Here is a 24,542-nt window from a genome sequence, read left to right as displayed (position 1 = left end):
CCCGCCAGGTGACCCCACATCCGCGCAGGAGCGTGGCGCCGATCACTCCCCTTTGACGCTGCACGCCCAATCTCCGGCGACAGCATGACACGTCCACGCCCAGGCGCGACCAGGATGGTCGCTTCCAGCGCCGCCGGCCTCCCGGAACTCTACTCGCGCGCGGATACCGAGTCCCGTCTCTCGCCAAGGTCGCCAGAGCTCCAGAGGGAAGAGACGATATAAAAGAGGCCGCCAGGTGGCGCCCGACAACAGGCGCGAACTTGAGCGGGACGATCCCCACGGCGCGGAGGCGAGGACGCAGCGCCGGCCACCCAAAGCCAGAGCTTGTCGGGGGCGGGTGGAGGGCGTCCGCCCCGGCTCTCAGGCATCCTCGTGGGAGTGAGCTCCCGCTTTGGCACCGCACAACACGGCACGATCCGGCCCCGGCAGCAGACGGGGGAGCGGGGTCGCGGGGAGGAGGCTGGGAAGATATCCGCTGGTGTCTGCAGCCAGGGTGACAAACTCTCCACGGAGACAGCGGCAGGGCCTGGTGGCCAGCAAGGGCTGCCCAGAGCGCAAGAGCGAGACCCTGGCTCCTGGGAGGGAGGGCGGGCGGGCCGGAGGGAAGGCGGGGACTGGCAAACCAAAACGGAGCAAGCGGTCGGTTTTGATTCCATACTTTCCAACGGGAAAGGTCTTCCAAATGCAGAGGGAAAATTCAGTAGCTAGAAAGGAAAGGATGATGTCCTGGTCCGAAGACCGGTTAGAAAAGAATTTCCAAACATAAGGCAGAAGGTAAAGAAGATAGGATTTATTAAAGAGAAGGGGCGCTGCCAGAACCATGGGCTGACTTTCTGGTAGCCAGGGAGAGTCCACAATGAGCATGGGTTGCTTGCCAGTTTTTATAGCCAGGGAACCTGTGAGTCATCTGCTGACTGGCAGAACATGTATACTTTCAGTGTGCGGAGCAGGAGGAGAACGGGGCGCGTATCTTTCCCTATATGGGATGGGCAAGGGACAGGGCATACTGCTGAGAGAGCTCTGGGACATTGCAGTGGTCTCATTATGACCAAGTGATAGGAATCCTGTAACTCTTTGTTCCAGCAATATTGGCCCTTTGAGTTTACCTTGTCCTCTGTGCTTGGAGCACACCACAGATGATATGCTCAAACCCATACAAGTGGAAATAAAAATCTATCTCTGCATAGACCATGACAAAGTCCAAAGACAACACATGGGTGTGGGGGAGACGCTGGGGAAAATGCACTTGTGGTCATGAGGACATGGATTTCAGTATGACTTACTACAATAACAGGGGGGAAAGTGTGTGAGTCAACAGCCACCCACTATAAATGGAGTTCCAGTACATCTGTACAATGCAATATTGTAAATGTGTTGTGTGTGTTTGAAATACATTAAATGTTGGACAACCACAGTGGTTAAGAATCCGCCTGCCAATGCAGGACACCCTGGCTTGAGCCCAGCTCCAGGAAGATTCCACATACCGAGGAACAGCTAAGCCCGTGTGCCACAACTATTGAGCCTGTGTGCCACAACTACGGAAGCCCATGTGCCTAGAGCCCATGCTCCACAGTAAGAGAAGCCACTGCAATGAGGAGCCCGCGCACCACAATGAAGAGTAGTCCCTGCTTGCTGCAACTAGAGAAAGCCCATGTGCAGCATCAAAGACCCAACGCAACGAATAAATAAATAAATAAATAACATTTTAAAAACAGAAATAATTAATAAAAATAAGTATGTTAAATGTTGATGATAAACTGCAGTTCAATCAAAAAAAAAAAAAAAGAACAACCACCTAAACCTCAAGTTGTAGAACTTCCAATGTCTGGCATTTAAAAACAATAAATAAATAAATAATGAGGGAAAAAAACATATCTGATAAAGAGTTCTCATCCAAAACAAATTGAGAACTTACACAACTCAAACTCCAAAAACCAACCCCCCCCCCCAAAAAAAAAATGATCAGGAGATTTGAACAGACCTACATCTCACACCTCAGACAAACAGGAACCCCAAATGGATCACGTACTCCACGTTCTCATTCGTCACAGCATCCACAAAAATAAAATCAACAGAGATCAAAGACTTCAACCTGAGACCTGAAACCATAAAACTCTTAGAAGAAAACAAAAGCAGTATGTGCACCTTTTTTTTTCTTTTTTATTGATGTATAGTTGATGTACAAGGGTGAGTCAAAAATTATCTGCACTCTGGCTGTAGAATTTATTTTAATTAACTTTTAGAAAAGACAAATATATCATTTTTAACATAATCTCCTTGCTTTTCAATACACTTTATCCATTTGTCAACAAGCTTTCATATTCCCTCATTAAAAAATGTTTTAGGCTGAGCTGCGAGCCACGCATGCACCACTGTCCTCACTTCTTCATCAGAAGTGAATCTGCTTCTTCTTGATGACTAACATTTTTGTGACCTTCCTTGAACTTCTCTATCTATTCATACACGCTTCTTCTTGGCAAAACACTTTCTCCATACTGCACACAGTTTTCGATAAATAATGGCACCAGGTACACCCTCAGATCACAAAAAATGAATCACTGCATGCTGTTCTTTCATGCAAATAACATGTGGGGCATCCATTTTTGCTCATACTGCAGTTACAAATGAACTGATGTAAAATGTTCACACGTGCACAGCAGTGACTGGGGACATAGTAGCCTTGAACAGAAAGCACTGATAAGACAGTGCAGCCAACAGAAGTTTTAATATAAGGAGTGCGGGTAATTTTTGACTCACCCTCATATGATATTATATAAATTGCAGGTGTACAATATAGTGATATACAATTTTTTTTTGTCAATCTCAATCTCTCTAATTATCCCTCGCCCCACCCCGCCCCCCTCAACTCTTTCCCCCTGGTAACTCTAAGTTTCTTCTCTGAGTCTGTGAGTCTGTTTCTGTTTTATAAATAAGTTCATTTGTATCATTTTCTTTAGAGTTCCCCATATAAGTGATATCATATAATATTTCTCTTTCTCTGACTTCACTCAGTATATGACAATCTCTAGGTCCATCCATATTGCTGCAAATGGCATTATTTCATTCTTTTTAATGGCTGAGTAATATTCCATTGTATGTATGTACCATAACTTCTTTATCCATTCCTCCTTCAATGGACATTTAGGTTGCATCCATGTCTTGGCTATTGTAAACAGTGTTGCAATGAATATTGGGGTGCTTGTATCCTTTAAGACCATGTTTTTCTCTGGATATATGCCCAGGAGTGGGATTGCAGGATCATATGATAGCTTTTTTTTTAGTTTTTTAAGAAACCTTCAAACTGTTCTCCAAAGTGGCTATACCCATTTATATTCCAACAGTGAAGGAGGTTTCCCTTCTCTCCACACCCTCTCCAGCATTTATTGTTTGTGGAGTTTTTGATGATAGCACTTTTAACTGGTATGAGGTGATTTGTCATTGTAGTTCTGATTTGCATTTCCCTAATAATTACCAATGTTGAACATCTTTTCAGGTGCCTCTCCTTCCATATGTCTTCTTTGGAGAAATGTCTATTTAGGTCTTCTGCCCATTTTTTTGATTGGGTTGTTTGTTTTGATGATATTAAGCCTCATGAGCTGTTTACACGTCTTGACATCAATCTTAGCAAGATTTTCTTTGGATCTGTCTCCTAAGGCAAGGGAAACAAAACCCCAAATAAACCCACCCGTGGGACTCCATCCAACTGACAAGCTGTGGCACAGTGAAGAAAACCTTCACAAAATAAAAAGGCAGCCTGCTGAATGGGAGAAGAGATTTGCAAAAGATATATCCAATAAGGAGTTCTTATCCAAACAGACGAAGAATACACAACCTCCAAAAACCAAAAAACCCAATGGGAAAAAAATGGGCAGGAGACCCAAACAGACAGTTTTTTCCCCCCAGAAATGACATACAGAAGGCCAACAAGCACACGAAAAGATGCTCAGCGTCACTCATCATTGGAGAGACTCACATCAAAACCACAGTGAGATATCACCTCACACCTGACAGAATGGCTATCCTACAAAAGACAACAAACAAGATGAGTTGGCAGGTGAGGATGTGGAGAAAAGGAAGCCTTGTGCACTGTTTCTGGGAATGTCCATTGTTACAGCCACTGTGGAAAACAGTATACAGGTGCTTCAAAACACTAAAAAAATAAAATAAAAAAATAAAATTACTTTATGATCCAGATAGATTTCTGGGTATTTTTCCAAAGAAAACAAAAACATGAAAGATACATGCACCCCTGTATTCATGGCAATCTAATTGACAATAGCCAAAATATAGAAGCCACCTAAATGCCCAGCAATAGATGACGGGAAAAAGAATAAAAGGAAGCTAATGTTTATAGAGCTCTGCTTACGGATCTCCTTCAGAGAAGAGAGATTAGTTTTATTCCCTGTAGTTCTTACTAGGAAAAAAAAATGTGAATCCAAGTACCTGCCAGTCTCTACTTTCTGTCCTCTTTCTTAGAAAATAACCTGATTAAATGAAAAAAATGTGAAAACTGTTTTTGAAAATGTATTTGACACATTTATCTAGATTCCAGCAGTCTTCCAAACTCTCAATAGTTTTGTATGTAAACAATGAAGAGTTGGATATTATGATGTAATCAAGCACCAACTTTCTAAATTGACACAATTGCACAGAGTCTGCACTTTGCAGGGTAGTTCAGGACCATAAAATGACCATAAAAACGGAAGTTGAAAAAAAGCAATCACGATAATCAATGGGAAAAATACAAATGTTCAATGACATTCAAAATTTTTGTCAAAACATTAAAACCCTCTTACTTGCAATTAAAAAATATATAGGACATAAAAGTACCAAAAGTGTTATTTATTTATTGTAGTATAATTGAAAACATTGCAATAAAATCATCTTATTAATTTCTAAAAATTATATTAACAGTAGTTTGAACAGTGCTTGCCTTATTTGCATGGTATCTTTTTCTATATCTTGATGAATTCACATTCCTTTCTAAGTTAAGATCAACATTTTACCCTTTGTGGTTTCCATGTCCTGAAAAATCTCTCAGCATTCTTTGAATGGGAAAGTTTTCACCAGCATCACCTCCTTGCGACGTCTTCAGCCTGGCCTTCATGTTCTTGCACTCAGTTCCTCTGGTGTCACATCTATAGTCTCCTGCATGGTGGCAGTGTTGTCATGTGAATGCTTAGCTGTCTCCTAACCACATCTAGTGTCTTTATTTACTTATTTATTGATTTGCTGCACTTTCCTCTTTCTTGGGCAATTCTTTTTAGTTTCCTTTTACGGGGGAGACAAAGTGGCCACACAACTACACCTGGAAAACTGATACACACCTAGCAATCACCAAAAGGCTCTGAAAGAGGATTGGTCACTGCGCATGATACACGTTTGTTATTTATGTAGTGATTGCAGACTGAACAGACAGCAGCAAACTTTGTACTTCATGCAGTTATAGTTGATAACTTGTGGAACCTGAAATTTCAACCACACTGTTACTGTATTGGTGTTATTTAAATAAGCTACAGTTATTGAAATTTTTATACACTGGAACCATGCAAAGTGAGACACCTCTCTCTCTCCTTTTCTCTCTCTGAATTCATGTTAAAACATCTGCAGGAATGTGTTTTAGAATTAACATTGTAATGAAGAATTACTAGGCCAAGAATTCAGGCAGAATAGAAATCCAGAGAGTTGAATGTGACGTTTTGAAACTGCCTTTGTAAATATAGGAGAGGCTGATGAGAGGGTGATCTTCAATTTTGACAGATGCTTAGGGCGAGGAGGACAAATGTTTGAATCCAGGCCCCATAAGGCTGGAATATTAGGAATCCCCTTTCCAGCAATTTGGAGTGGGATGCTGACCAACCACATTTTCAAAATAAAGGTCAACCAGAAATATTTATGCTCTTGTGAAGACTGCAACTCAACTTGACCTATCTTGTTGTCCCACAATAATCTTGGTCTCCAAAGTTGGATTAAGAAAATTACAGATTGAGGGTGCCCCCCCTCCCAAAAAGACTGAAAGAAGATATTTTAGGCCTCAACTTATCTCTAAAAACAAATTTGCAAAAAAAAAAAAAATTTCACTTTAGATGAGCTCATGAGGATGGAGTCCCCAGAAGCAAATTAGTGAAGAAGAGGAGGAAGAAGAGACCTGTCAGCTACAATTGGCACTCACCATTCGCACTCACCATCTACCTCTACAAAGATTGAGTCATGTGCTACTGCAACTGCTAACTTTCAACGCCCCCTGAAAGGTGTTCATGGTGGAGAGCTGAAATGAGGCACTCTGTGCTCTGGGAAAAACTGACAGAACAGGTCTTCAGATAGTCAGATATTTTCAGGAACCAACTTTATGAGCCCAGTTCTTGTATCTCCTCATATCTAGAAAAACACTAAAATCCTTCATGGTGACGACTGCTCCCCGTGACTAGCCTGCAGGAGACTAGCAGGAACCTTCTGTAAACAATATGTGCTTGATTGCATGTTTTTGCCTTTCACCAAAACCACATATATACTGAGCTTCCCCCCTTCCTCTTTGGGTCAGTTTCTCAGAGCTATCTGGGATGCTGTCTCCTGACCTGCAGTCCTCATTTTGTCTCCCAAAAACCTTAACTCCCAACTCTCACATTGTGCACATATTTTTTCAAGTCAACAGACCTTCTGAGAAGAGGAAGAGATCATAGCCCTCTCTCTCTCTACCACGGGAGGGTAGAGCGAGAAGATGACTTTCAGTAAACCAGGAAGCAGCTCTCACTAGGAACTGACTCTGAAACACCTTGATCTTGGACTTCCAGCCTCCAGAGCTGTGAAAAATAAATGTTCGCTGCTTTAAAAAAAAAAGCAGTTTAAAATATTCTCTTATAGTAGCCAGAGGGGACTAACGCACTGTGGATGATGTTTCAGGCCTCGCCACAGGTAATTACAAAGGCTTGTACCTAACAGGCCTCATGGTGGAGGCTGCCCCCACCCCCGCATGCCCTCCCAAATGCACTGGTTGTTGATGCACTGCCGTCTCTGAAGGGAGTTGTAGTCAAGGACTCAGACCCCTCTGGCCTGGCACACTCTCCCCACGTTTTCATTTCCAGGCCTGACATCTCCATTCCCAGGTCTCTTTCTCTGAGGCCTTGTTTGCACAGATGTCTTCCTCAGGCGTTCCCCCTGAGGCTTCCACATATGGGGGAAGGAGATGGGGGAAAGTTTGAAGCCATTTTTTTACTGACTCTGAGTGAGTACCTGGTACTTTTCCACTCCTATCCTTCAGCCTCTGCCTCTCCATTACCCTGGTGTCTGCAGAACTGCTGGGCCATGTTTTGGGGCCCCCCCTCCACGATGAGATGGCCCTCATGTCTGTGCTGATCCACACGACCCTCAACTAGTGGGCTGTCCTCTGAGGGAGATTAAACAGAAGCAGTTGGCATTTTCTCCAGTTCTGTACTATTGATGATACACCAGTAGTACTCATCACAGTATGTGAACAAAGGCTTAACTCTTTCATTTTTGGCTTTTTGCTTCAATAAGCTACTATAGCACCTGGCAATTCAGCTCTCCCTCACAGCTAACTTGAGTTTCTGACATTAGCTTTATATAATTATGCTTACTAGTTTCAGGAAGATAAAAGACAGGTTTAAATATTCTGGCAGAAATGTGGAACATATCTTTAAAGGGAATAAAGCAATTTCTGGAAAAAAAAAATTCTAAAACTAAAAAGTAAGTAACATTAAGACCTCAAAGAAAGTGGCACCTTACAAGCAGATGATGAAAGAATTAGTGAACAGAAAAAAATACCAGAAAAGAAATTCAGAATAAGGCCTGAAGTGGCAAAAATTTGAAGAAAAGAGAGTCATACACAGAGAGAGAGAGACCATCAAAGTATTCAACACGATAAAAAATTCTAAATCCATTTAATTAGAATCACAGAAATTAAAGAAAGAAATGGGCAGAAGCAATATTTGAATGGAAAATGACTAATAACTTTAAAACTGAGGAATGACTACCCTCACAGACGCAAGAGAATTTTCAGATTGTGAACAGACAAAAAGATGCATTCCACATCTACACTGATTATCATAAAATCACACACACACAAAAAAAGACAGCAAGAAAAACACAAAAAAACAACCTGAAAGCCATCAGGAGGGGATACAAAGAGGAAAGAAAGAAAAAAGATTGCATCAAAGAAGAAAAAATTAAATTAGTATCTAATTTCTCAACAGTAGAAAGATAATTTTAATCTGCTGAAAGGATATAATGGCAAATGTATAAAATTCAAAAATATCTTTTGAAAAAAGAGAAAATGAAAACATTTATGGAAATACAAAAATTGAGATTTTTCATTGCATATCAAACTAAAGACTAATAATGAAGAATATTATTTTTTAAAAGTGAGAAAATCCTAGATAACAGGATGGAGAGGTAGGAATGAATTAAGAATAACAAAATTAACAAATGTGTGGGTAGCTCCAAATAAATAAAAAAATGTATAAAACAATGATAATAAGCTTTAAATATATATCTATAATATATATTATTACATTTCTATACCTAAATTATGTATATTACTTATAAGTTACATACATATAATTTAAGTATATGACAATAATAACCTAGAAGTCAGGAAACACGACAATAATAACCTAGAAGTCAGGAATGGGTACATGGGGTTCCTGCTCTCTCTTGGAAGAAGGTATAATTACCAGTTAATGTTAAACTTTGTTAAAATAGGGTAGCCACAAAAATAATAGAAAAAAATTTATGACTTCAAAACTAACAAAGAAAAGTTCTGAAAGATCAAATCAATTCAAAAGGACAGAAACAAAAGAAATCAATACATAGAAAATGCACAATAAACAAAGATTTAATCTCAAATCAGTAATTACATCAACTGAAAGTGCCTCCACTCAAAAAACAGTTTTTGAAAGGAATATATCTAAATATTAGAATACAGGGGTTAAAAGTAAAAGTATGGGGAAAGATATAGTATATAAAACCTACCCCTAAATAAACAGTTATAATTTTATTAATATCAAGATAGGTTCTAAGGCAAAATATTGCTAAAGGTAAAAAAGAAGCAATAAAGATAGAAGTTCAATTCAAAAGGAAAATATAACAATTTAAAATTTTATATACCTAGTAACTGACAGAACCACAGGAAACTAGACAAAGATATAATAACAGGGGATGCAATAAACAATGATAAAATATGTTAGTAAAATTTAATTCTCTACATATGTCTGAAAAACATTCATTTAAAGACGAAATGACAAATGTCTTCCCCTGTTACTGGCAATGAGAAAAGGTTGCTTACTGTCATCAGTACTACTCAGTGGTATACTGGAGGTCTTAAGTAATGCAGAGAAAATTCTATACCCATACCTATATCTCTGTGTAAAGCAAAATTATAAGATTTGAAGCCCAGATAGAACACTAAAGTTATACATAGATGGCTGTATATGAGAAATCCTAAAGAATCTATGGATTAATTATTAGAATTAACAAATTCATTTTTATCAAAGTGACGATTCAAGGTCAATATATCAAAAAGAAATTTATTTCTATACTATCAGCAAGAAACAGAAAGATACATTTTTAGATTTTAATTTCAAAAGCATAAAAATATGAAATATCAAGGAAGAAGTCTGAGTGCAAGTACTTCATATAGAAAACTAAGAAATGTTGCTAAAAGAAATTAAAGAATACTTAATTAAATGCATAAACCTATTGAGTTCCTGCATTAAAAAATTTAACATTGTACTGTGCCAATTCTTCACAAACTGATGTGTAGATTTGAGGAATCCTAACTATAAATCCAATTATTTAGGGGAATTTGCCAAGTGAATTCTTTACTGTTTATGAATATTCAGAAGGTGAAGCGTGTCCAAGACACTTGAAAAAGAAAACAGCAGGACTTTACCTAGGTTATCAAGTCTCATAATAAAACTACAATAATCAAAACATCATGGTATTCACACAAGGATGAACTCATACACCAGTGGAATAGAACATAATATGAAAATACATCCTGTGCTTCTGAATACTTTCTCTGTGACAAAGATGGTGTTGCATATGCATGGGGGAATGGTGGTCTTTTTTAACATGATATTTGGACATTTGTGTTTGCATAAAGGAAAACAATATGGAGTCAATCTTATCTCACACTGTTGACAAGAATCTAATTCCAAATGTATTATGAAACTACAGGTGGAAACCAAATCAATTTTTCTTAGAAAATAATGTCCCCCATCTGAGCTCATCCACACCCTCCACATTTACTTTTCTGCCTACTTCCCTCACCACCATCCCCAAGCTGCTCTCTCCCATGCACTGACCAACCATTTAACGGCCAAATCAAAGATTCCTTTCGGTCTGTTTCCTAGTTAATCTCCTCTTCACTATTCTCTGAGCTCCTTGAGGACAGAAACCATGTCTTTATGAGATTCAAGTATCTATTCTCCAGCAGAGTGCAGGAACATAACAAGGGCTCAATTTTGTCTTTTTACTGAGCTGCTTTGAAACACTCAGCTTCCTTGACAGCATTTGCCCCCATCTTAACTTCTCATCATTTTGCTCCATGAGATTACCATAATTTCCTCCCCTTTTTTCCCTCCAACATTTCACTACATATATTTCTTCTTATGCAGTCTAAGCTGAGAATGCCATGTAAATGGGTCTCTGAGAAATGCAACAATTTAATTTTTTTCCAATCAAAATAAGAAACAAACCAGTATGATCTCATTTCTATTAACTTTGAAGGTTTACAGCAGTTAAAGTATTTTTGCTTCTATGTATGAAGGTTAAAAAAATCTTTTTTTTTTTCATAAAATACAAGAGCAACCAATTTCACCATTGAGTAAAAGTAAAAACTGGGATTCTTTTTTAAATTAGTCCAAAGTGGCATTTAGGAACTTAGTTGTAGGCTGCTACGCTGACACCATGAAAACCAAAGTGTAGGGTTGGGTCTGGTTTTGTTTTGGTTTTCTTTTCACTATCCAATACTCATGGATTAGGTTCTGGAAATGTTCCAATTATAAGGCAGGGATCTGTTTGGATTCCACCATGGGTAGGCTCCTTGGGTTGGATGCTGGAGGGTGAGGCACATTTTTCCAGACCCATGTTGACTACCTAGTAGTCATCATGGTCAAAAAATTCATCCTCTCCTCCTTGGTATTCCATTCCCTGGAAATCTACTCAGTACCACAAAATACCTCCAATTCCACCAAGCCCTTTCACAAGCGAGGCTCCTTCTTGTGACTTATCTGTGACAATTTCCAACGTAGCTCCAAATTTTTTATAGTTGTTAGCAAACCATTCCAGCAGGGACATGCTCTCAATCAGCTCATGTTCTTGTCCTGTCTCTTTGTCTGTAAAATGACATTTATCCTTCTCTTCTGGAGTTAGATAGAGAATTTTCTCCTCTTCTGCGGCTTGGCAATGAAGAACATATCTCATTACATCCAGACTTTCATAGACTATTAGAATCACTACAGCTCCCATTTCTAAAGCCTTTAGTGTATCTTCAACTCCAAAATAGTACTTGCCCTGTGTCCTGACAGATTTCATCAAAGTATTGCCCTATTAATTTCTTCTCTTGAATGAATTTCATGTTGGAGAGGACTTCAGTAGATAACTCAGTAGCTTGGTTGAATCCATTTTCACCACCATAAGATATATAAACTAATTTAAAAACTTTTGATTGCAACCTCTGATCAAACATATCAGATTGACTGTTCAGTTTTAAAGTCAGCTGATCCAGCTAAAATGAGACCAGCCACATTCACTTTGTCCCCAGAAATAAACAGCTACACAGCAGTCTCAGCTACTTTCTGAACACAGTTTTGTTGCTTTTCCATTCTTAAACAGGCAAAACGCAAGGCTGGCTGACTTCCTCTACCACGTTTCTTTGGGAGATCCACAGTGAATTTGTGCAGGACTTCTCTTGTATTTCCTTGGAGTGTGCCAAAAAGTGCACCACTACCATATATTACAATGAAGCCAAACTTGCTATCATATGAAAGTAGTGCTGTAAGAGCCTCTGTATGGAATTTGTTGTCACACAAACACAATGATGTATTAATTGGTTTGAAAGGTTCAAAGTCAATGTTGACTTTCTTTTCCTTTCCTTCTTATGTTAGGATTGTACCACAGTAAACAACCAGGCCATTTGGAGGTACTTTGTTATAAAGTTTGAGTCTTTGTTGCACAAACGTAATGGCTCCCAGGGCTGAAAGGGGTTTACTCATGACAATGTTAGATGCAGTTACAAATTCATCTGCTAATATTTTTGCCACTCGTGAAATCTGGTTTTTGGGAGGAATGATCAGTGATATGCTTGTGCCATTGCACCAGGGGGTCGAGTGGTCCGAGTCCCGGAAGCGGGACCCCTTAGCCCTAAGGGAGGGAAGGGCCCCTTCTCTGGCCAACCGGGTAGACCCTCGCCCCTGGGATTAGGGCTTCTATCCAGAAGTTCAGAAGGAGGGAGTTGGCTAGTGCCCGGGTCTCCTCGTCGTGGGGGCGGCCATCCTGAGGGGTCCCGGAACCAAGAGGGCATGGGGGTGCCCAGACGCGGCATTCATCCGCGGGCCGCCTCCAAGCTCTTAATGAGCTTCTTCATCTTCCAGATCTCAACCTTCCTAAGCAGCACTGGGGTCATCAGCCATCCTCTCGCCTCCTCCTCCTTAGAGCGGCCCGGAGGGGCCTAAGGGCCCAGCCCTGGGTGGCAGCGCTGCTCCTCCCCGGCGGCGGCTCAGATGTAGGACACCGGCTCCCTCTCTCCAGGCAGCAATAAATTTTTAGGGTCTATGTTTGGATTTAACTAAAGATTTAATTTAACAGATTTTCAAAAAGAATTAAAATTTAGGCTTTTGAAAATAAGCCCGATTTAATATACTCAAGTCTCATGATCAGTGTTTAAACTCTTGAGAAATAATGTTACGTTATTATATGCTATGTGCAGTCTAAGACTTAAAAGTTTCTTGTTTAATACTTGATCGTGTCTAAATTTTGAAACATTCAGGATCTATTAATAAAAACGTATGTGGCATGTTTGTAGATTCATTTTTTTAAAAGTTTAAAAGAAACCCTAGTGTGGGAACATTGTTTTTGTTGTATGTAAATATAATGTTAGCTATAACGTTATCCAAGCTATTGAACACAGGGATTTAGCATTACCTTTGTGGCCTTTATGGGATTTATCATTATGCTTGGTGGCCAGTATGAAAATCATACTTGCTATGGCTACTTTCGGTTCTAATTATGACCTCATTATAAATGTTAGTGAATGCATATTCCAAATCATCACATGTTCTGTAAAATGCCGTTTGCTAAACATGATACACCATAAAGTTTTAATGTAAAACCAACCAAATGATGCCGAAAGACCTCTGCTTACTTAGGGAAAAAAAAAAAAACCCACAAATTTTTTAATTTATGCAAAAATTGAGACCAACATTTACAACCTCCACAATTTATAAAAATTGATATACTTTATTTTTTAGGGAAGTTTTAAGTTTACAGAAAATTGAACACATGGTAGAGTTCCCATATACCTCCTTTCTCCCATGCTCAGTTTCTACTGTTATTAATATCTTACATTACTATGGTGCATTTTTTACCATAGATGAACTAATGTGAATACATTGTCACTAATTAAACCACATAGTTTACATTAGGGTTCACTCTGTTGTACAGACAGTTTTATGGTTTTGACAAATATATAATGACAAGTATCCACCATCAGAGCATCATAAAGAATAGCTCACCATGGTAGAAATCACCTCTGCTACTTATTAATTCCTCCCCTGAACTCCTGACAAAGAGTAACCTTTTTACTATCTCTACAGTTTTATCTTTTCCAGAATGTCAGGTAGCTTGGATTATATAGTATGTAGCCTTTACTGACTGACTTCTTTCACTAAGCAATATGCTTCTTAGGTTCTTCCATGTCTTTTGTGTCTTGACAGATTGTTTCTTTTTATTGTCCATTAACATGCTATGGAGGTACCACATTTATTTATCCATTCACCCTTTGAAGAACATCTTAGTTACTTCTAATTTTTGCAAATTCTGAGAGAAACTGTTATGAACATTTATGTGAGGGTTTTTGTGTGGAGATATCTTCAGCTCATTTGAGTAAATACTTTGGAGCACGACTGATGGATCATGTGGTAAGAGTATATTTAGTTTTTTAAAAAACTACCAACCTGTCTTTCAAAGTGGCTGTGTCATTTTGCATTCTCACCAGCAATGAATGAGAGTTTCTGTTGCTTCACTTCCTCACCAGCATTTGGTATTGTCAGTGTTTGCAGATGTTCTTTAGCAAATCGGGCAAGTTACCCTCTATTACTAGTCTGCTAACATGTTGTATAATAGAGATGCTGCATTCTGTCAAATGATTTTTCTACATCAATTAATATAATCATATGATTTTTATTCTGCATCCTGTTGACATGATGTATTACATTAATTGATTTTTGAATGTTGAACCAACCTTGCATACTTGAAATAAATCCAGCGTGGCCATGATGTATAATAATTTTTTTATTCATTGTTGGATTTGATTGACTAATATTTTGTTGAATATTTTGCATATGTTTATGAGATATTGGTCTGTATTTTTCTTTTCTTATAAAGTTGTTGCCTGGTTTCAGTGTTAGGATAGTGCTGGCCTCATAGAATGAGTTGGAAATTGTCATTCATCACTGCTGGGAGAGTAGCACATCTACGATTCTATGGAGTGAAGGCAATGGGAGCCCCATATTTGGTAAATCTTCCGGATTCTGTCCTAGTGCTTACTCTCTTGGCTGATTTGAATCTGTATCCTTTCCTTGTAATAAACCATGTAATAAAATTATAACCATGGTTTTTAACAACTTTCAGTGATTTTTATGGGTCTTTCCAGTGAATTGTCAAGCCTGAGAATAATTTGGGGGATCCATTGAAGTTGCAGTTGGTGTCAGAAGTGAGGGCAGTCTTGGAGACTGTTCTCTCCAACTTTGCAGTGGGCCTAAACTCTATACACATTTTTTTGCATGTAAAACTGTTTATTTTTGTACATATATATTTAAGGTGTATATAAATATATATATTTAAGGTGTAAAATATGATGATGTTATATGTATAATGATTAATAGTCATGCTAATTTTCATATCTTTTTACACAGTTACCATTTGTGTGTGTGTGTATGTGTGTGTGTATGAGATGAGAGAACCTGATATCTACTGTCATAGCAAATTTCCAGTATTCAACACAGTATTATTAACTACAGTCATCATGCTGTACAATAGATCTCAAGACATTCATCTTACATAACTGCAACTTTGTACATTTTGACCAACATCTCTCTATTTCCCCTACCTCCTCACCCATGTAACCACTGTTCTACTCTCTGATTCTATGTATTCGACTTTTGAAAATTGCACAAATAAGATGTAAAGAGATAAAACTAGAGATCTCATAGTCTCACTTTAAAAACTTAGTTGTGAATCAGGTATTACAATATAAACTTACTAGTTTATAAATAACAGTTGGAATGAGTTAAATTTGCTTTTTCTGATGACTAAGCCTTTACTATTTGTGGAAATGACATTTAAGATTTGTATCTGTCCTTGATAAACCCATAAGGAGGCTATGAATTAGATTTTGGGTGAAGGAGCCCTTCAGAAGGGCTTTGAGTTTAAAAAGGACTTTTTTCCCCTTTTCTCATTGGTTTCAGGTTTTACCTGATAGAGCTAATTATGCTCAGCCTTAGGTCACTGTGGGCTGTATATATGTTTCTGATTTGTAGAGATTTTCAAGATAAACACAGCTGCTTTTAACTTTACAAAGAACTAGTCTTTTGTAATTTTTGTAATTTTTCTCTTCTCTGACTCCACTCAACCCCTCCCTATGCCCTCATCCTCCCTTTAAAATGCCAAAGTGAAGAAGAGTTTAGTTCATGCTGGACACCTTTCCCAATTGCAATAGTCATTATTTTTACTTTTTTTTCTTTTCCATTATGGTTTATTACAAGATATTGAATTTAGTACCCTATGCTATCCAGTAGGATTTTTTGTTTTTCTATTTTATATATAGTTATGTGTATCTGCTAACCAAAACTCCTAATTTATCCCTCCCCCACCCCTTTTCCTCTTTGGTAACCATATGTTTGTTTTCTATGTCTGTGGGTCTGTTTCTGTATTGTAAATAAGTTTATTTGTACCACACTTTAGATTCCACATGTAAGTAATACGCAGTATTTTTCTTTCTCTGACTTACTTCAATTAGTATGATGATCTCTAGGTCCATCCATGTTGCTGTGAATGGCTCTACTTCATTCTTTTTTATGGCTGAGTAGTATTCCATTGTGTATGTGTGTATATATGTCACATCCTCTTTATCCATTTATCTGTTGATGTTGTTTCCATTTCTTGGCTATTGTAAATAGTGCTGCTATGAACATTGGGGTGCTTGTATCTTTTTCAAATTATGGTTTTCTCTGGATATATGCCCAGGAGTGGGATTGCTGGATCATACACCAATTCTTTAAGGAACCTCCATACTGTTTTCCATAATGGCTGCACCAATTTACATACCCAGTGAAAGTGTAGGAGGATTCCCTTTTCTCCACATCCTATCCAGCATTTATTATTTGTAGAATTTTTAATGATGGTAATTCTGACTGGTGTTAGATGATAACTTTTTGTAGTTTTTATTTGCATTTCTCTAATAATTAATGCTGTTGATCATCTCTTCATGTGCCTCTTGGACGTCTGTATGTCTTCTTTGGAGAAATGTCTCTTTATGTCTTCTGCGCATTTTTTGCTTGGATTTGTTGTCATTGTTGTTTTTGTTGTTGTTGTTATTGAGTTGTATCTGCTGTTTGTATAATGGAAATTAACCCCTTGTCAGTCACATCATTTGCAAATGGTTTCTTCCAGTGCATAAGTTGTCTTTTTATTTTGTGTATGGTTTCCTTTGCTGTACAAAAGCTTATAAGTTTGATTAGGTCCATTTTGTTTATTTTTGCTTTTATTCCTATTGCTTTGGGAGACTGGCCTAAGAAAACATTGCTATGATTTATGTCAGAAAATATTTTGCCTGTGGTCTCTTCTAGGAGTTTTATGGTGTCATGTATTATATTTAAGCCTTTAACCCATTTTGAGTTTATTTTTGTGAATGGTGTGAGGGAATGTTGTAACTTCATTGATTTGCATGCAGCTGTCCAGCATTCCCAATACCATTTGCTGAAGAGACTGTCTTTTCTCCATTGTATATTCTTGCCTCCTTTGTTAACGATTAATTGACTGTACATATATGGGTTTATTTCTGTGTTCTCCATTCTCATCCATTGATCTGTATGTCTATTTTTGTGCCAATGCCATGCTGTTTTGATTACTGTAGCTTTATAGCTTTGTCTGAAGCTTTGAAGTCTGGCAGGGCTAAACCTCTAGCTTTGTTCTTTTTCCTCAGGATTGCTTTGGCAATTCTGGGTCTTTTATGGTTCTATACACATTTTAGGATTATTTGGTCTAGTTTTGTAAAAAATGTTGTGGGTAATTTGATAGGGATCATTTAGATCTGTAGATTGCTTTGGGTAGTATGGCCATTTTAACAATATTAATTCTTCCAACCAAAGAGCATAGGATATCTTTCCATTTCTTTGAATCATCTTCTATTTCCTTTATCAATGTTTTACAGTTCTCAGTGTATAAATCTTTAATCTCCTTGGTCAGGTTTATTACTAATTTTGAGGAGATGCAATTTTTTAAAAAATTTATTGGACTGTAGTTTATTTACAATGCTGTGTTAGTTTCAGGTGTACAGCAAAGTGATTCTGTTTTACATCTACACAAATCCACTTTTTTTAGATTCTTCTCTCATATATGCCATTATAGAGTACTTAGTAGAGTTTCCTATGCTATACACTAGGTCCTGGGTGCGATTTTAAAAGGAATTTTTTCTTTTTACTTTCCTTTCTGATCGTTACTTGTTAGTGTAAAGAAATGCAATGGATTTCTGTACAATAATTTTGTATCCTGCTACCTTGCTGAATTGGTTTATCAGTTCTAGTAGTTTTTGTGTGAATTCTTTAGGGTTTTCTATATAGAGTATCGTGTCATCTGCTTATAATGACAGTTTTAACCTATTTCCTTCCAATTTGGATACTTTTATTTCTTTTTTTTTTCTATGATTGCTGTGACTAAGACTTCCAATAAAATGTTGAATAGAAGCAGTGAAAGTGAAAATTCTTGTCTCATTCTAGATTTTAGTGAGAAGTCTTACAGCTTTTCACCATGGAGTATTATGTTGGCTGTGGATTTGTCAGAAATAGCTTTTATAATGTTGAGATATGTTCCCTCTACACCCACTTTGGTAAGGAATTTTTTTTCACGAATGGATGTTGAATTTTATCAAATTCTTTTTCTGCATCTATGAGATTATTATGTGGTTTTTGTCTTTTGTTAATGTCGTGTATCACACTATTTAATTTGCAGGTGGTGAACCATCTTTGTGATCCTGGGATGAGTCAAACTTGGTTGTGGCAACAATCTTTTTTATGTGTTGTTGGATTTGGTTTGCTAATATTTTGTTGAGAATTTTTGCATCAGTATTCATCATACCAATGCAAAAATTGTCCTGTAATTTTCTGTTTTTGTAATGTCTTTGTCTGGTTTTGGTATCAGGGTGATGACGGCTTCCTAGAATGACTTTTGGGCTATTCTCTCCTCCTCAAACTTTTGTAAGCGTTTGAGAAGGATTGGTATAAGGTTTTCTTTGTAGTTTTGGTAGAATTCCTCAGTGAAGCCATCTGGTCCTGGAATTTTGTTTGTAAAGTTATTAAAATTATTATCACAGATTTGATTTTACTTCTAGTGATTGGTCTGTTCAAATTATCTATTTCTTCTTGATTCAGTTTGGGCATGTTATATGTTTCTAGAGACATGTCCATTTCTTCTAGGTTGTCCAATTTGTTGCCACATAATTGTTCAGAGTATTTTTTTTTTTTGTATTTTTGTGTTATCAGTTTTTTTTTCTTTTCTTTATTTATGTTTTGTTTGTTTAGGTCCTCTCTGTTTTCTTGTTAGTGAGCCTGGCCAGAGATTTGTCAATTTTATTTATCCTTTCAAAGAACTGGCTCTTGGTTTTATTGATTTTTTTCTAATGTGTTTTTCAATCTCTATTTTATTTATTTCCTCTCTGATCTTTACTATTTCCTTCCTTCTGCTGACTTCATGTTTTGTTTGTTCTTCTTTTTCTAATTATTTTAGGTCGTAGGTTAGGTTATTTGAGATTTTCTTGCTTTTCTTGTCTTTTTTTAAAATTAATTAAGTTATTTTTTGAGGAGGTCTGTATTGCTATGAACTTCCCTCTAAGGACTATTTTTCCTGCATCCTATAGATTTTGTATGGTTGTGTTTTCATTGTCACTTGTCTCAAGGTATTTTTAAAAATTCCACTTGGATTTCATGGTTGACCTACTGGATTTTAAACAGTCTCCAATTAATTGTGTGTTTGTTTTTTCTCATTTCTCTTTCTATGGTTGATTTCTAGTTTCATGCTGTTGCAGTTAGAAGAGATGCTTGAAATAATTTCCGTCTTCTTAAATTTGTTGAGGATTTTTTGTGTCATAGTATATGGTCTATCCTAGAGAATGTTCCATGTGCACTTGAAAAGAATATATTTGGGGATTTTTTTTTTGGGGGGGGTGCAATACCCTGAAAACATCACTTAAGTCTTTTATTATGTCATATAGGATCTATTTTGCCTTATTGATTTTCCATCTGGAAGGTCTGTCCCTTAATGTTAATGTGGTGTTAAATCTTCTATTATTGTCTTCACATCATTTTCTTACTTTGTGTCTGTCAGCATTTGTTTTATGTATTTAGGTGTTCCTACATTGGGTGCATGTATATTAGTGAGCATCATATCCTCTTTCTGTATTGATTTTTTTCTCATTATGTACCATCCTTTATCTCTCTTTATGGCCTTTGTTTTAAAGTCTATTTTGTCTGATGTGAGTATAGCTACCTTCATTTTTGTGTCATTTATATTTTCATGAAATACCTTTTTCTATCACCTCATTTTCAATCCATGTGTGTCCTTTGCCCTAAAGTGGGTCTCTTGTAGGCAGTCTTGATTTTTTTAGCCAATCTGCCACTCTATGTCTTTTGAGTGGAGCATTTTGGCACTTGATACTTAAGGTAATTATTAATATATATGCAATTATTGCTATTTTAAATCTTGTTTTCCAGATAATTTTGTATTTCTTCTTTGTTCCTTTTCTTTTATTCTTTTATTTTGTGGTTTGATGGTTTTCTTTTGCATTATGCTTGTGTTCTCTTCTTTTTGGTTTCTGTGAATCTATTATAGCTTTTTGATTTGTGATTACCTTGTTTTTCAAGTATGCTAATCCATTCCTATATCTACATGCTTTAGACTGGTAGTCATATAAACTCAAACACGTTCTTTAAAATATATATATTCTCTTACTCTCCTCCCCCATACTTTATGATGTTTTTTTATGATGTTGCTGTCCTCTTTTACACCTTCATGTTCATCCTTTTGCTGCTCATCATAGGTATCATCACTTTCACAAAATATTTTGATTTTTTTAACCTTTGCACTGACTTACTTACATGATTTACTTCCCAATTATGATTTTCTCTTTCCCATAGATTCTTATTTTTTTTCTATTTAGAGAAGACCTTTCAATATATCTTTTAGGGTAGGTTTAGTATTGCTGTATTCTCTTAGTTTCTGCTTGTCTGAGAAATTCTTTATCTCTCTGTCTATTCTAAATGATAATCTTTTTGGGTAGAGTATCCTAGTTTGCAGGTTTTCCACCTTCAGGACTTGGAATATATCTTGCCACTCCCTTCTGGCCCACAATATTTATATAGAGAAATCAGCTGAGAGCATTATGGGGGTTCCCTGGTTCTTTTTTTTCTCCTGCTCCCTTTAGAATTCTCTCTTTTTAAATTTAATTTAAATTTTTATTTCATACCAAAGTGTAGTTGATTTACAGGGTTGTGTTAGTCTCAGATGTACAGCAAAGTGATTCAGTTATACATATACATATACTCATTCTTTTTCAGAATTTTTTCCCATATAGGCTATTACAGAATAATGAGTAAAGTTTCCTGTGCTATACAGTAGGTCTTTGTTGATTATCTATTTTATGTATATATGTAGTGAGTATATGTTAATCCCAACCTCCTAATTTATCCCTCTTCCACTCTACCTTTCCCCTTTGGTAACCAGAAGATTGTTTTTAAAATCTGTAAGTCTGTTTCTATTTTGTAAATAAATTCATTTCTATCCTTTTTAAGATTCCATGTATAAGCAATATCATATGATATTTGTCTTTGTCTGAATTACTTCCCTTAGTATGATAATCTACAGGTCCATATATGTTTCTGCAAGTGTCTTTATTTCATTCTTTTTTATGGCTAAGTAGTATTCCATTGTATATATGTACCAATCTTCTTTATCCATTCCTCTGTTGATAGACATTGTTCCAGGTCTTTGCTATTGTAAATAGTGCTGCAATGAATATTGGGGTGTGTGTATCTTTTGGAAATATGGTTCTCTCTGGATATATGCCAAGAGTGGGATTGCTGGATCATATGGTAGATCTATTTTTAGTTTGCTAAGGAAACTCCATACTGTTCTCCATAGTGTGTGTACCAATTTACACTCCCACCAAGAGTGTAGGAGGATTTCCTTTTCTCCACACCCTCTTCAGCATTTATTGTTTGTAGACTTTTTGATGATGGCCATTCTGACTGTTATAAGGTGATTCTTCATGCTAGTTTTCATTTGCATTTCTCTATTAATTAGTGATGTTGAGCATCTTTTCATATGCTTTTTGGCCACCTGTATGTGATCTTTGGAGAAATGTCTATTTAGAACTTCTACCCATTTTATGATTCATTATTGTTTGTTTGTTTTTATATTGAGCTGCATGAGCTATTTGTGTATTTTGGAGATTTATCCCTTGTCAGTCTCTTCAATTGTAAACATCTTCTCTTGTTCTGTGGGTTGTCTTTTCAGGGTTTTTTTTTATGACTTTTTTCACTGTGCAAAAGCTTTTATGTTTAATTAAGGCCCATTTATTTATTTTTGTTTTTATTTGTATTATTCTTGAAAGTGGATCCAAAAAGATATTGCTGTGATTTATGACACAGTGTGTTCTGCCTATGTTTTTCTCTAAAGGTTTTATAGTGTCCAGCCTTACATTTAGGTCTTTAATCCATTTTGAGGCCTTAAATGACACATTGGAGCAGATGGACTTAATTGATATTTATAGAACATTCCATCCAAAAGTAACAGAATACACATTCTTCTCAAGTGCACATGGAACATTCTCCAGGATAGATCACATGCTGGACCACAAAGCTAATCTCAGTAAATTTAAGAGAAGTAAAATCATATCAAGCATCTTTACTGACCACAACACTATGAGATTAGAAATCAACTACAAGAAAAAAAATCTATAAAAAACACAAACACGTGGGGGCAAAATAATATATTACTAAACAACCAATGAATCACTGAAGAAATCAAAGAAGAAATTTAAAAAATACCTAGAAACAAATGAAAATGAAGACATAACATCCAAAATCTATGGAATGCAGCAAAAGGATTTCCAAGAGGGAAGTTTATAGCAATACAATCCTACCTCAAGAAACAAGAAAAATCTCAAATAAGCAACCTAACCTTACAACTAAAGCTACTAGAGAAAGAAGAACAAACAAAACCCAAAGCTGGTAGAAGGAAAGAAATCATAAAGATCAGAGCAGAAATAAATGAAATAGAGATAAAGAAAACAGTAGAAAAGAACAATAAAACTAACATCTTGTTCTTTGAAAAGATAAAGAACATTGATAAACTATTAACCAGACTCATCAAGTATGAAAAGGAGAGGGCTCAAATCAATAAAATAATAAATTAAAAAGAAGCTACAACTGACACCACAGAAATACAAAAGATTATAAGAGACAACTACAAGGGACTATATGCTGCTAAGTGGACAACCTAGAAGAAATGAACAAATTCTTAGAAAGATACAATCTCCCAAGACTGAACCTGGAAGAAATAGAAAATATGAATACATCAATTACAAGTACCTAAATTGAAACTGTGATTTTAAAACTCCTAACAGACAGAAGTCAAGGACCAGATGGCTTCACAGGTGAATTCTAGCAAACATTTAGAGAAGAGATGACACCTATCCTTCTGCAACTATTCCAAAAAAATTACAGAGGAAGAAACCCTCATTCTATGAGGCCACTATCACCCTGATACCAAAACCAGACAAAGATATCTCTCTCTCTGACACACACATTGCAGGCCAATATCAGTGATAAACATGGATGCAAAAATCCTCAACAAATACTAGCAAACTGAATCCAACAATATATTAAAATGATCACACACCATGATCAAGTGGGGTTTATCCCAGGGATACAAGGATTTTTCAATATCCACAAATCAGTGTGATAAACCACATTAACAAACTGAAGAATAAAAACCATATGATCATTTCAATAGATGCAGGAAAAGTTTTTGACAAAATTCAACACCCATTTATGACAAAAATCCTTAGAAAGCATGCATAGAGGGAACCTACCTCAACATAATAAAGGCCATATTATAAACCCACAGCTAACTTCATGCTCAACCATGAAAAGTTTAAAGCATTTCCTCTAAAATCAGGAACAAGACAAGGATGTCCACTCTTGCCACTTTTACTCAACATAGTTTTGGAAGTCTTAGCAACAGCATTTGGAGAAGAAAGGGAAATAAAAATAATCCAAATTGGAAAAGAAGTAAAACTGTCATTGTTTGCAGATGACATGGATGTATACATAGGAAATTCTAAATATGCTACTGGAAAACTACTAGATCTCATCAACGAATTTAGCAAAGTTGCAGGATACAAAATCAATACATAGAAATTTGTTGTATTTCTATGCATTAACAATGAAAGGTCAGAAAGCGGAATTAAGGAAACAATCACATTTACCATCACATCAAAAAGACTAAAATAAAAACCTAGGAAAAAGTCTACCTGAGTCAAATGACCTGTACTCTGAATACTATAAGACACTGATGAAAAAAATTGAAGATGACACAAACAGATGAAAAGATTTACCATGTTCTTGGATTGGAAAAATCAATATTGTCAAAATGACTGTACTGGACTTACCTGGTGGCACAGTGGTTAAGAATCTACCTGCCAGTGCAGGAGACACGGTTTGATTCCTGGTCCAAGAAGGTCCCACATGCCACAGAGCAATTAAGCCCATGTGCCACAACTACTGAGCCTGTGCTCTAGAGCCCACAAGCCACAAAAACTGAAGTCTGTGCACCCTAGAGCCCATGTGCCATAACTACTAAGCCCATGCATAACCACTGAAGCTCTAGGGCCAACGTGCCACAAATATTGAGCCCATGTGCTGCAACTACTGAAGCCCATGTTCCTAGAGCCCATGATCTGAAACAAGAGAAGCCACTGCAATGAGAAGCCTGTGCACTGCAATGAAGCATAGCCCCTGCTCACCACAACT

At 36.9% G+C, this 24,542-nt stretch overlaps 2 pseudogenes; one reads left to right on the top strand and one right to left on the bottom strand.

The window, feature by feature from the left end:
- LOC130851951 (GDNF family receptor alpha-2-like) overlaps positions 1–382 on the top strand; it is a 161,981-nt pseudogene extending 161,599 nt beyond the window's left edge.
- A 10,733-nt stretch (positions 383–11,115) lies between these two features.
- LOC130852565 (eukaryotic peptide chain release factor subunit 1-like) lies at positions 11,116–12,650 on the bottom strand (annotated as a pseudogene).
- Between the last annotated feature and the right edge of the window lie 11,892 nt (positions 12,651–24,542).

The sequence above is a fragment of the Hippopotamus amphibius genome, chromosome 4 (assembly GCF_030028045.1).
Source record: "Hippopotamus amphibius kiboko isolate mHipAmp2 chromosome 4, mHipAmp2.hap2, whole genome shotgun sequence".
Taxonomy (NCBI): Eukaryota; Metazoa; Chordata; class Mammalia; order Artiodactyla; family Hippopotamidae; genus Hippopotamus; species Hippopotamus amphibius.
Note: the sequence above shows the minus strand (reverse complement) of the source record. Positions and strands in the feature narration are given on the sequence as shown.